The sequence below is a fragment of the Pristiophorus japonicus genome, chromosome 6 (genome assembly GCF_044704955.1).
Source record: "Pristiophorus japonicus isolate sPriJap1 chromosome 6, sPriJap1.hap1, whole genome shotgun sequence".
Taxonomy (NCBI): domain Eukaryota; kingdom Metazoa; phylum Chordata; class Chondrichthyes; family Pristiophoridae; genus Pristiophorus; species Pristiophorus japonicus.
Window position 1 is genome coordinate 1,247,220 of NC_091982.1, and position 13,698 is coordinate 1,260,917.

Here is a 13,698-nt window from a genome sequence, read left to right on the forward strand (position 1 = left end):
CCCAGTGTCACTGACGCCCCTCTGCTCGAACCACCCAGTGTCACTGCCGCCCTCTGCTCGAACCACCCAGTGTCACTGACGCCCCTCTGCTCGAACCGCCCAGTGTCACTGCCGCCCTCTGCTCGAACCACCCAGTGTCACTGATGTTCCTCTGCTCGAACCGCCCAGTGTCACTGATGTTCCTCTGCTCGAACCGCCCAGTGTCACTGATGTTCCTCTGCTCGAACCGCCCAGTGTCACTGACGTCCCTCTGCTCGAACCGCCCAGTGTCACTGATGTTCCTCTGCTCGAACAGCCCAGTGTCACTGACGTCGCGGCTTGGTGCGGGCAGGAGGGGAGAGCCGCAGGGAAGCACCCGCCGACATCAGCGGACGGCCGATGTGCGTACGTAGACTCCCGCCCACCGAGATGCCAGATTGGTGCAGGCAGGTGTCGGCTGGAGTCAGCGGCAGGACAGCAGTGGACGGCTGCATGGAGGTAGTTCTGTACTAAATGGCGTATGTCAAGATCCTGCAAAAAAGATAAGTGGAATGTTTTTAAATTATTTCTTTGCAGGTACTTACCTGGATGGGGTCCCTGAAGGTCAGCAGATGGTTTTGGTTGTTGGTGATGATTTTTATTTTTACCTCCTCGACCCTCCATGGGCCTGACTCCATCCTCGGCGGCACTTGGGCGACAAGTGTCTCTGCCGCCGAGAGTGAGACCTCCTATCCATTGCCGCCCAGATTGAAGGCGTACGTCGTTGATTTGCCGCCTGCCGACTTTTGAGGGACTTCGGCGATGAAAACCTCACCGAAAGTACCGTCGGATACCTTGCCGGCCATCGGCGGCATTTTGGGCGGCATTGGCAGGCGGAGGCCTTGACCAAGTTCAGCCCTATATTAGTGAACCAGTGTTGGCACTGTTGAATATATCGTGCAGATTCTATTCTTAAGGCAACACATGCCATTAATTCTGTTCTTTGGCTGCTGCACTTTTTCAGTCACACTGTCCCAGATTAAGAAAACCTTTTTCTTCTTGCTTCAAGGAGGCAGCAGAATAAACAAACCACTGAGGCTGAAAATTCTCCCAACTCTGGTTTTAGTGAAAAGTCAGTGCAAGTAGAAATAGGATTTCCCACTTCATATTTCTGCCAACTTTTTGCTGAAATTATCATTGACGGGTAATTTCATTTCTTTTGAGGTAGTGAATATTCAAGGTAAGTGAAGTGAATCACCGAATGAATTTTCTACCTGTAGAGTGTGTTTTATTCTTTTTGATTGACATATTCATGTGTTTTATTTTATTATTTTTATTCCTCCTCTTCAATTTCCTTCCCTCTTCTGAAGGTATTAACTTTCGCTTTGGTGCAGTTTCAGGTGATGGCAGCCCCCGAAGTGGTCATTCTTTGTGTTTGGATCTAGTTAGTGAATATAGACAGCATATTTCACTATGGAGGCCATCACAGTTGAACTCCAATTCTGTTCTGACCCAATATTGACACACAACACTTTCCATCAGGAGTCACAAAATAGTGATCAGAAGTGGGAACCTTGGCATTTTCCCCTCAAAATCCAAGAGCGCAGAGCTCAATTAATAACTTACTTTCACCCTAAGATCAGGTACCTCAGCATGGACCAGGATTTGATAGCAAATGTTTAAAGTCCCACTACCTTACACTTACACAAACTCACGCACATTATGAAATAGTCAAATGTTCTTTATCAAAGATGACCATGGGATTGTCGGATTGTTATAAAACCCAATTGGTTCACTAAAGACCTGTAGGGAAGGAAAGCCATCGTCCTCATCTGGTCTGGTCTATATGTGACTCCAGTCCCATAATGTCATATCATAGGCAGTCCCTCGGAGTCGAGGATGACTTGCTTCCACACTAGAAATGAGTCCTCAGGTGACTGAAGAGTCCAATGAGGGACCTCCAGTCTCTGTCACAGGTGGGGCAGACGGTGATTGAAGGAACGGGCAGGTGGAGAGCCTCGCTTGCTGCGCGCTCTTTCCGCTGTCGACACTTGGCTTCAGCTTGCTCTCGACGAAGAGACTCAAGGTGTTCAGTGCCTTCCCAGATGCTTTTCCTCCACTTTGGGCAGTCTTGGGCCAGGGATTTCCAGGTGTCGGTGGGGATGTTAAATTTTTTCACGGCGGCTTTGAGTGTGTCCTTGAAGCGTTTCTTTGCCCACCTAGGGTTCACTTGCCGTGTCGGAGCTCCGAATACAGCGCTTGGTTTGGTTATCTCATGTCAAGCATGCGGAAGATGGGGCCCATCCAGTGGAGCAGATCGAGTGTGGTCAGTGCTTCGATGCTGGAGATATTGGCCTGAACGAGGACGCTGATGTTGGTGTGCCTATCCTGCCAGTGGATTTACAGGATCTTGCGGAGGCAGTGTTGGTGGTACTTCTCCAGTGTTTTGAGGTGCCTGCTGTACATAGTCCATGTCTGAGCATATAGGAGGGTGGGTATCATCACTGCCCTGTCGACCATGAGCTTGGTACCGGGTTTGAGGTCCTGGTCTTCAAACACTCTCTTCCTCAGGCCACCGAAGTCTGCATTGGCACACTGAAGGCAGTGTTGGACCTCATCGTCGATGTCTGCCCTTGTTGACAATAGACTCTCGAGGTATGGAAAATGGTCCACCTTGTCCAAGGCCTCGTCGTGGATTTTGATAATTGGGGGGGCAATGCTATGTGGTGGGAGCAGGTTGATAGAGGATGTTTAGTGTAAGGCCCATGCTCTCATATGCCTCAGTGATGGTGTTGACGATGGCTTGGAGTTCGGCCTCCGAGTGTGTGCACATAAAAGCGTCGTCTGCGTACTGTAGTTCCGATGACAGAGGATGGGATGACCTTGGATCTGGCCTGGAGGTGGCGGAGGTTGAACAGATTCCCGTTTGTCCCGTAATTTAGCTCCACTCCAGCGGGGAGCTTGCTGAGGGTGAGATGGAGCATTACAGCAAGGAAGATCGAAAAGAGCATTGGTGTGATGACACAGCCCTATTTGACCCCGGTCGGAACGTGGAATGGGTCTGTGGTGGATCCATTGGTCAGGATCATGGCTTGCATGTCATCGTGGAGCAGGCGGAGGATGGTGACAAACTTTTGAGGGCAGCCGAATCTGAGGAGGATGCCCCATAATCCCTCACGGTTGACAGTGTCGAAGGCTTTGTAAGGTCAAAGAAGGCCATGTACAAGGGTTGGTGCTGTTCCCTGGATTTCTCTTGCATCTGCCGCGCAGTAAAGATCATGTCCATTGTGCCCCTTATTGGGCGGAAAATATTGCGACTCTGGGAGGAGCTCTTCGGCCACAGAAAGAAGGCGATTCAAGCAGATTCTTGAGATGACTTTCCCAGTGGTCGACAGCAGGGAGATTCCTCTGTAGTTACCGCAGTCAGACTTATCGTCTTTCTTGAAGATGGTCACGATTACAGGGTCTCTGAGATCTCCCGGCATGATCTCCTCCTTCCGGTCATGGATCTGCGTCAGTAGTGCCTCTCCGCCATGTTTTAGTGCTTCAGCGGGGTTTCTATCTGCTCCTGACGACTTGTTGTTTTTCAATTGTTGAATGGCCTTTTCAACCTCGTGCCGGGCTGGGGTTGTGCTGAGATGGTGGTGGGTGGCATGCTGTGGGATGGAGTTGAGGACATTCACATCGACGACAGAGTCTCGGTTGAGGAGATCCTTTCAGCGGGCACTGACTGCCTCTCTGTCCTTGATGAGCACCTCTCCATTCTTGGCCAGTAATGGGGTAGGGCCTTGGGTGCTTGGGCCATTGCGCTGAAGAATCCTCGCACGTCGTAGTTGCCAGCTAGCTGCTGGATTTCTTGAGCTTTCTCCACCAACATTTGTTCTTTAGGTTGCGGGTTTTCTGTTGAACCTTGGCCTTCAGACGTCTGTAGAGCTGCTTTCTTGTCCTCGAGTTGTGTTGCTGCTTCCAGTCCAAGAATGCCTTGCGCTTGCGGTAGATTAGCTCCTGGATCTCCTGGTCATTCTTGTCGAACCAGTCTTGGTGTTTCCTGGTCGAGTGATCGAGCGTCTCTTCGCAGGTGCTGATTATGGAAGCCTTGAGAGTTGACCAGGTGCTGTGGACACTCTGAGTCTCTGGGTCACTGGGAGTCAGGCTGGTAGTGAGGCACTGGCTGAATAGAGCTTTCTTAGCAGGATCTTTGAGTGCTCCAACGTTGATTTTCCTGCGGCATTGTTTCTGTTTCTGTCGCTGTTTTGGGGCAATGGTGATGGTGATGACGGACTGGATTAGGTGGTGGTCTGTCCAGCAGTCGTCAGCTCCTGTTATGGCGCGGGTGAGGCGCACATCCTTGCGGTCCCTCGCTCGGACGATGACGTAGTGCAGCAGATGCCAGTGCTTGGAGCGAGGGTTTTGCCATAAAACTTTATATTTGTCCTTCTGACGAAACAGGGTATTGATTATGATGAGGCATTTCGTCAGGAGGAGGGTGCCATTGGAGTTGGCTTTCCTTACCTCTCTGCCGATCACACCTCCCCAGAGGTCAGTGTCCTTTCCAACTCTGGTGTTGAAGTCGCCGAGGAGGAGCAGTTTGTCGCTCGTTGGGACTTGGGACAGGGATTGTTCGAGGCTGGAGTAGAATTCCTCTTTGGTCTCATCTGTAGCTTTCAGTGTTGGGGCATATGCGCTGAAGACCGTAGCACACTGGATCTGGGCTAGGGTGAGCCGAAGAGTCATGAGGCGTTCATTTATCTTGTAGGGGGAATCTCTGAGATGGCCCACTAGCTCGTTTTTTACGGCGAAGCCAACCCCATGGAGGTGGCATTCTTCTTCTGGTTTGCCTTTCCAGAAGAAGGTGTAGCCACCACCTTGTTCTTTGAGATGGTCTTCTCTTGCCTGCTGGGTCTTGCTTAGGGCGGCAACGTCAATGTCGAAGCACCCGAGTTCCCGGGCAACGATAGTGGTGCGGCATCCGGTCTGTTGTCCATGAGGGTCCTGACGTTCCAGGTCCCGAACTACATGTTGAAGGGTGGAAGATGCCTGTGCCTGAATTCTTTTAACGTGGGGTGGCCATTGCACACCAGCTACCACACGGACTTGACAGAGCGAGGTCTTGGTTCAGTGGCAAGGGGATCCAAGATGACTGGAGTCTAGGCTCTGCTGTATGGGCCTAGTACATACACATACTGTCCTCCCTCCTCCTTCCCGCATGGCCTCTATCCCTGGGTTTCGTAGACCACAGTGGCAGTTTCACGCTGAACCATCAGCGTGGCCAGGGAGCAGTGCAGTGTGGATCAACAGCGGGGTTGTGACCCAGGAGCAGCGCAGCACAGGCTAACAGCATCAGTCCCATCATGTAATTGACTCTTAACTGCCCTCTGAAGTAGCCTAGCAAGTCACTCAGTTGCATTAAACCATTACTGGTGGTTCAAGAGGAAGGCCCACCACCATCTTCCTGGGGCAACTAGGATGGGCAATAAATGCCGGCCTTACCACAAATGCCTACATCCCAACAATTCTTTTTTTAAACCAGGCCTGATTTCCAGAATAAATTTGGCTTCAACAATTAAAAATGATGCAACCTCTTGTTTTAAATGTGTTATTCACAAGTCCCCGTTATATATACAGATTATATTGGGGTAGAAACTCAGCTCCACCCGAAACAGGTTGCTCCTACGGCTGTTGATGTGTTTTCTCTGCCGCTGTGGATAAGGTAGCCTCTTGCACGAAATTGAGCTGTTTGTCATTTTTTTTTGAGCGGACCGGAAGTCGGTCATAATGGGGGCGCGGTAGTGTAGCAGTGAGCACTCGAGAGGGTCAGAGGTGGAGGCAGGACGGAGTGTGGCGCTGATAACATCATGATGTGTGTGTGTCACCTTCACTTAAAGGGGCGAGCTGTCGTGAGCTCTGCGATTATTTTAGTTAGGTCCACTGGGCCACCAGGGAGGGTTTCGGCCGAGCCAGCGGCCTGGCACCCAAGAGTGGGTGGCAGGCTGCCTATTGACGGCCTGGCCGACCCGGGGACATAATTGTCGGGCCGACCTGGCAGTCGGCTGAAAAAAAATAAAATGGTGGCCACAGCAATGCACCCTCCCCTTGAATGGCGGCTGCAAACACAGTGCACCAACAGAAAAAACTGTCGGGGGCACTGCCCGAAGATTTTTTGCCCTGAATTTCGATGGAGATGCAGGAGATCAGCGATGCGTACTTTGATGATGCACTTAGGACGGGTTGGCAGCAGCGGGGCAGAAGTGGGGACCGCTGGAAAAAGCAGCCAGGAGAATTTCGCGAGCGGTGACCATTTGACTCCATCATGTGGCCACTGCTTTCCGAACGGAAGAGCCATTTTCGGCCCCATTCTGTATTTGATGAACAAATCCAGTCTTTCATCCTATTATTTTTATTGTTTTGTTATTCTAGCTCCTGAAGCTGCTAATTCTTGCTGGGGTACTTTCACATACAGAAGCAGCCTTCTGCCATCTTTTGACATTAACAGGCTTATTGCCTTCCCTGCAATAGGGCTTATTTTGTGTAATCACTGCTTTTTTACTCAAGTATCCATGTTTTAGATATGAGCCTACAGAGTGAGTGTTGGCGGCCTATTCTACCACATGGAGCTTCAAAACTAATCTCAGGGCTGTACCCAACGTCCATGCACAGAATGGGTACCCTTTAACTCGGGAATTCTAAGGTCAATTAAAGCATCTTCACTGTCTCCTTGGCTAAGATTCGCAAGCTCAGTATTTGGCAATTTAATCAAATATCCTTGTACTCTGAATGGCTTAGTACCATACCATTGGGTGAAATTAACAATCCACTGACAAAATCACATCTCTCAGAAATCAGACTTTACAATGCCACATAATATGATACTTCCATCAGCGCATCACTGGTTACGAGAAAATCATCCTCCCGTCTTTAATTAAAAGTGGGATTTCATCCCACATGTGCTGTGTTTATCTACTGAGTCACTGAGGGAACCAACTTTTTTTAAATTGTCCTCTTCCAGCACACATTGGTTTTAATTTTGTCCTATCTTTTGGGTTTATCCCCTTCACCATGCAGAAACGTAGGCTGCTAACGTCAGTCTTGACCACTAAGCTCTATAGCAGCAGCCCGTGGTGATTTATACTCCAGTATTCTTTCCTATCCATTTTCTCTCTCTCTCTCTGCCAGAAACTTGCTGTCATTCATTAGTAGCAAATGGAGAACATACCATCGCTAAATAATTTGTTTTAAAATAATGTTCGAGAAGTGAGTCTCCTATTTTGTCACTGTGCCAAAACTAATTATCAATTCTACTTTTTGACATGTGCTTAACAGAATTTTGGAAATAATTACTGTGAAAAGCAGCAGTTACCAAAAGGGATTCCTCATGCCGCTAGGCATTTTCCACAGTCATGACTGAAACTGTGGACCCCAGGTGACACTGCAACTGTTTTTTTTCACAGCCAAAACAATAGTTCCACGTGCAAGTCAAAGAGAAAATATTCTGATCACTACCCTCTGTGGGGTAGATATACATACGACTGGAATCCGGAGATCCTTGGATCTACTGAAAAAGGGAACCATATTGGTTTACAGATTGGTTATAAACACCGAAATAGACTGAATTAAGATTGCATTCCAAGTGCTTCATTGTTTTTTAAAGCGGAGTTGTATTTTACATATAAAATTATGGTGGTGGCGGGGGAAGAGAGAGGGGGAGAATACGGCTTTAAATGTCTCAGGCAAAAGCAACACATAGTGCTCTCTAACTCTAGGCCTATTTTATTAGAAGATGCAATACTTTTACGACAACAACTTAAAGCAGCCTTAAATGTTTGTTAATCAGTAAAATTATTTTTTTTTTTTTTAAAAAGGACCATGAACGCTGGAAACCTAAAACTAAAAAAGCAGAAGGTGGACTGGGTGGTGCAGTTAGTTAGGCATTGCTGACCTTTTACCTCTGGGATGTAGATTCAAACCCAGCCCAGACTGATGGGATGATGGGTTCTACATCAATGAGTTTGTCCAACATTTATCCCTCAACCAGCAACACTAAAAAAAAGTTATCTGCTCATTATTTCATTGCTGTTTGATGTGCACAAATTGGCTGCTATTTCCAACATTACAACAATCACTTCATTTCAAAAGTACTTCATTGGTTCTGGGACCATTTTAGGACGTCCTGAGCTCATGAAAGACATTATATAAAAGCAAGTTCTTTATTAATCAACTTCCTTGTGGGCATGGGTCCATTGTACAAAAACCCCCATCAGTAGCAGAAAAGAAAAATATAATTCATTTATCTTTTCAGGTGTTGACAGATTCTTGTGCATTTCTATCATTTTCTGTTAAGGCACAATAAAGAACGTTTTACTCTGTATCTAACTGTGCCATCATCATCATAGGCAGTCCCTCGGAATCGAGGAAGACTTGCTTTCACTCTTAAAATGAGTCCTCAGGTGACTGAACAGTCCAATACAAGAACCACAGTCCCTGTCACAGGTGGGACAGATAGTTGTTGAGGGAAAGGGAGGGTGGGACTGGTTTGCCACATGCTCTTTCCGCTGCCTGCGCTTGATTTCTGCATGCTCTCGGCGATGAGACTCGAGGTGCTCAGCGCCCTCCCGGATGCACCACCGCCATTTAGAGCAATCTTTGGCCAGGGACTCCCAGGCGTCATACCTGAGCCATACCTGAGCTGGAATGCTTGATGTTGATATTGGGTGCCTGAAGCACAAACACCGACATCTCTAACTTTGATAAGCACTAAATTAACAAAAAAATGGAATTTAAACAGACAATGCTGGAAATGCAGTCATTCAGTACCTGAAGATAAAAGGTGGCTTACGATTTTTGTTCAGAACCTTTGTCAAAACTCCTGAAGTGACCGATGAGGATTCCCACCTGCAACGTTAACCCGTCCTTTCTCTTTCAGATGCTGACTGGTCAGCTGTGGACTTCCGACATTTTCTGTTTTTATTTCAGTCCCATGTGAGATGCAGCTGAGAGGTGAGCCTTGGAATAACCAATTCCTCTTAATAGGAAAGAATTTTCAATTTACTTTTTAAGCTCTGCCATAACTTTAATGAAAAGATCAAGTTACCCTTGTGTTTCAATACCATCGTTGATACTACTGATTTTGTTTTCCAAGTAAAAGGGAGTGGCACATGACGGCACAGCTCAAGGTGGATCAGCGTTGTGTTATACTGAATTCAAGTTCATGCTCAGCAGGCCACTCAGGAAAAGGTGGACTTTCAATTTATATTAATATTTTTGTGGAGCCAGGAGGAGTGCCCTCTCACCCCCCCAACCCGTGCCAACCTCCCCTCTACCCCCCAACACCAACCCCAACAGCCCCTACCTGCCAGACAGCTCCGTGCAGAAACCGACCGATTTTCAGCCTTCCAAAGCCGACAGGCTGCAGCTGGTTAAATTCAGATGAGGCCCCAACCTCAAAATGGTGGGGCTTCCCGACTGTGGCCTTGAGCGAGCGCTGGGGACACACAGCATCAACTTTGTGCCCATTTTGAAAAAAAGGAGGAGTAATTTATCATGTGAAGAGTTAAAGCATTTTGTACAATTGGACTAAGCGCGAATAAAAAAAAGTTTGTTTGAACATGCAACATTTTTTTTAAACATATATCCCACACTGTACCAACAGAATGGGGAATGGAATAACCGCAAGATCACAATATAGAAAGTGATAAGGAATCTCATCTATCCAGTCGAGCTTCATCATCGAATGTACAATTTCCCCCACCCAGGTATGCACCCCACAACCCCACTACACTGCCCACAAGTCCAGTCCCTGCACTGATTATTCTTTAAGAACAAGTTCCTGATATTAGTCCTAAGATTTCCTTTCACTATCTTGAATCTGTACCAGTTAGTTCTACAATTACAGTTTAATTTGAGATTGCAATCCAGATTTATGTTTTCTATGTAATTTACGCTATAACGTTACCTCTTAGTTGCATTCTTTCAAGGCTGAAATGCCCAAGTTTATCCAATCTTTCCTCAGTGCCTTGACTCCAGGGATTACTCCTGGTATAAATTGCACTATCACGAGTCAGATATTTGTCTTCCTCACTTGTGGAATAAACTGGGCACTGCATTATTCCCATTGTGTGTCCTCAAGTTATAGTATGTGATCAAAATCAAAACCATAGTTGACAATAAAGTAATTATGATTGCTGTTTGCAATCCAGAGTAAGCCACAAGCAAAGGTAAGCTAAATGGATTGGTACTACGGAGACTGGGTTAGAGTAGGGTCCTTTCACTAGGGTCGCTTTGATCTAGGTTGCAATCCAACATGGACAAATGGGTTAAGAAGTATTCACTCACTGATCACTAAGTGAAAGGAGTGACGGTACATTTAATCAAACTCTGAAAAAGGTTCCCTCCACAATCATAATTTGCCACTTGCTTCAAAAAGGCTTTACTAAATGCAACACTTCTTCACTGCAACAATTAGTGTGGACTGTTCCACCTTTCCACATAACCTGGTATGCATGGAAAACTACTATAAATACTTCAGAAACGTCTTCCATTCTATAAATGACTCTCTGACTATACTTCGCAAAAATGTGAGACAAACAGGTGCTCAATGTAAACCAGTCAAGATATACCAGAAATTATGGTCCCAGAGCAGTCTCTCAGGGGGTAATTTTAACCTAATCCACCAAGTGAGAAACCCACAGGATCAGGTGCGATACTGGTTTTACACCCCACCCAATAGTACTCTTCAATGGAGAATAAAATCGGGCGGGGTGTGAAATCAGCATGGCACCTGATCCTGTCAGTTTCCACCGAGCAGGTTAGGTTAAAATTGTCAACTCATCAATATATGGATGCCACTAAATTTCAATTGAAGCCATCAAAACCTCTCAATATTGTTTTTAATTTGAGCATTGTCCATTAAAATAATTGGCTGCTGAACAATTAGGTAGATTATCAGTTTACTACTAGGAGGTATATTAATTCAAAACAATACATATATTCTTTTAAATGGATCAATTTATCATGCCAAACACAGTCAACACAACTGTATATTGGGAATGTGGAAAAGCGTGCTTCTGATGGATTCAAAAACCATTAGAACAATTCTACTTTTTTTTAAATGAAACAATGACATTTTTCTATTATACCTTCTTTTCTTCACATGCCAATCTTGCCAAACCATGTGCCTCCTATAAGCAGAGCGCCCACAACCAGACATGCACTAACAGTGCTGTTGAACCCTTTTATAACTTTTTGTTCCCAAAACGGCACAATGAAATATACCAATGCAAGGCAGCAAGGGGTACTAAACTCTAGTTCCAATATTCCACAGCATCACACTTTGATTACAATGCATTAGCCACTTTTGTGCAGAGTTGTGGTAATAAGCCACAATGCTGCAAAGGCAAAAAGTAGTTCCTATTCCTTAATTAGCGTTTGTGGAATCATAACTGATAATTGCAATTCTATTGGCAACTAGAACATGAAAAAAATCCTGATTTCCAACAAAGGACTCTTAATTACTGGCCAGGGCTGATTTTAATGTGGGTAGATGGATTTTCGCTTACCTGCAGTCTGACCCCATTCGCAGGCGGTCTATGGGCCAATGTCAAAAACAACCACACTAATGCTCCGGCTGATCTGAAAGGAGGTAGGACCAGTTACATTAGAGATCCACCACAACAACTCTAACAATGATAAATCTTCAAGTTCTCTCCAGAGAGACGAAGGTAAAATATAACCGCATTTAAAAATAAACAAAAATAATGAATGCTGCTCCTTTAAGGAACCTACTCTGAGCCTCTAAATTGCACAAAGCACACTTAAAAATAAGTGTAAAATTGTTCTTTGTGCTTTGGGCCAAGGCATGTGACATGCTACAAAAATGTTAAAATACTGCTGATGTTTTTGCTCAACCTGCCTTCCCAGCTCTGCTGATGTCTCTGTAATGAAAATCAGGAGCGATGCAAAACGGGTGGCTGATGTGATAATTGTCTTTCTTACACTATCGCCCGAAGTCAAAATTACCAACACCTCCCCACCACCCACTATCTCACCCTACCCCTCTACCCCCTGCCCCCCAACTCTTCCCCCCCGCCCCTGCACTCTCCTCTCCCCCCCACCTCCCCCGTCCTACGTATCCACATCGGGTGAAGTAATGATTGAGTTCACCTATGAGGTTTTCCCCATGGTGAATACCCTGCTGATACTCAGGTCTAGGCTTTCCAAGAAGAAGTTGAACAGAGTACAAATCACACTCACCCAATGTGAAGCAGCCATGGTTTCCAGGGTCACCATAATACAAATACTTATGGTGAATTAAGGCATGTGCAATAGCACATACTGCTGGCTTCCCCATTGGCGGGGGGAGGGGGGAGGGGCATATAATAGCATATCACGACAGTATTTAAAGCCCTACAGCAGCTTAAAGGTGTACTTAGCCACCAAGCTGTTTTGGGAGCAAAGGATCAAGTTTTCTTCAATAAAAGTGGCTGTGAGATGCGCAGGGAGTGAAGTGAACCCTTAAAATCTCCATAGCAGCAGTGAAGATGCTTAAGCTCATGGAAGCAGGAGCCAGGACAGTTAGTGCCAATGTGAAAATCCCAAACAAGGTAAAATAGTGAAGGAAAAAGATTAGCTAAAGTATGAGGAGCAGTCCATATCTTTCAAGAATTGCAGTAACTTCACTTCATATTGTTTCAAGGTGCTTACATTTCTTTTCATCAGTGTCCACGAGGCAGTGTGGTGCCCTTTACACTCCCAGCCTTCACCTGCTCATGTCTTTTCACTCACAACTTTCATGCAATCATCCTACGAGCAGCCTCCAATTCTTGGTGCATGCATTCTGATCTACACGCTGGCAGCTGGATTTACTCTATTTCTTGGTAACTAAAGTTAATAGTCATTTCTTGCATTTAAAAAAAGAAGCAAACGGAGAGAGAGTGACCTGTCAGTCCCCAAAATCTCCACTCGCTCACCCCGTATGAAGAAGATCGCCAAATCCTGAGGGGGAGGACATTGAACATAAGAACATTATAAGAACATAAGAATTAGGAACAGGAGTAGGCCATCTAGCCCCTCGAACCTGCTCCGCCATTCAATAAGATCATGGCTGATCTGGCCGTGGACACAGCTCCACTTACCCGCCAACTCCCCGTAACCCTTAATTCCCTTAGTGGTTAAAAATCTATGTATCTGTGATTTGAATACATTCAATGAGCTAGTCTCAACTGCTTCCTTGGGCAGAGAATTCCACAGATTCACAATCCTCTGGGAGAAGAAATTCCTTCTCAACTCGGTTTTAAATTGGCTCCCCCGTATTTTGAGGCTGTGCCCCCTAGTTCTCCCCGACCAGTGGAAACAACCTCTCTGCCTCTATCTTGTCTATCCCTTTCATGATTTTAAATGTTTCTATAAGATCACCCCTCATCCTTCTGAACTCTCCAACGAGTAAAGACCCAGTCTACTCAATCTATCATCATAAGGTAACCCCTTCATCTCCGGAATCAGCCCAGTGAATCATCTCTGTACCCCCTCCAAGGCTAGTATACCCTTCCTTAAGTAAGGTGACCAAAAGTGCACGCAGTACTCCAGGTGCGGCCTCACCAATACCCTATACAGTTGCAGCAGGACCTCCCTGCTTTTGTAATCCATCCCTCTCGCAATGAAGGCCAACATTCCATTCGCCTTCCTGATTACCTGCTGCACCTGCAAACTAACTTTTTGGGATTCATGCACAAGGACCCCCAGGTCCAT

At 46.2% G+C, this 13,698-nt stretch overlaps 1 protein-coding gene across 2 annotated transcripts in view; it reads right to left on the reverse strand.

Annotated features, from left to right (window-relative positions):
• LOC139265520 (BCL-6 corepressor-like protein 1) overlaps window positions 1-13,698 on the reverse strand; it is a 342,936-nt gene that overhangs the window by 293,846 nt on the left and 35,392 nt on the right. For both annotated transcript variants that reach the window (XM_070882537.1, XM_070882538.1), the window contains one exon: window positions 11,511-11,583. The gene's annotated coding sequence lies outside the window, so the exon portion shown is untranslated. The remainder of the gene's footprint in view (window positions 1-11,510; window positions 11,584-13,698) is intronic.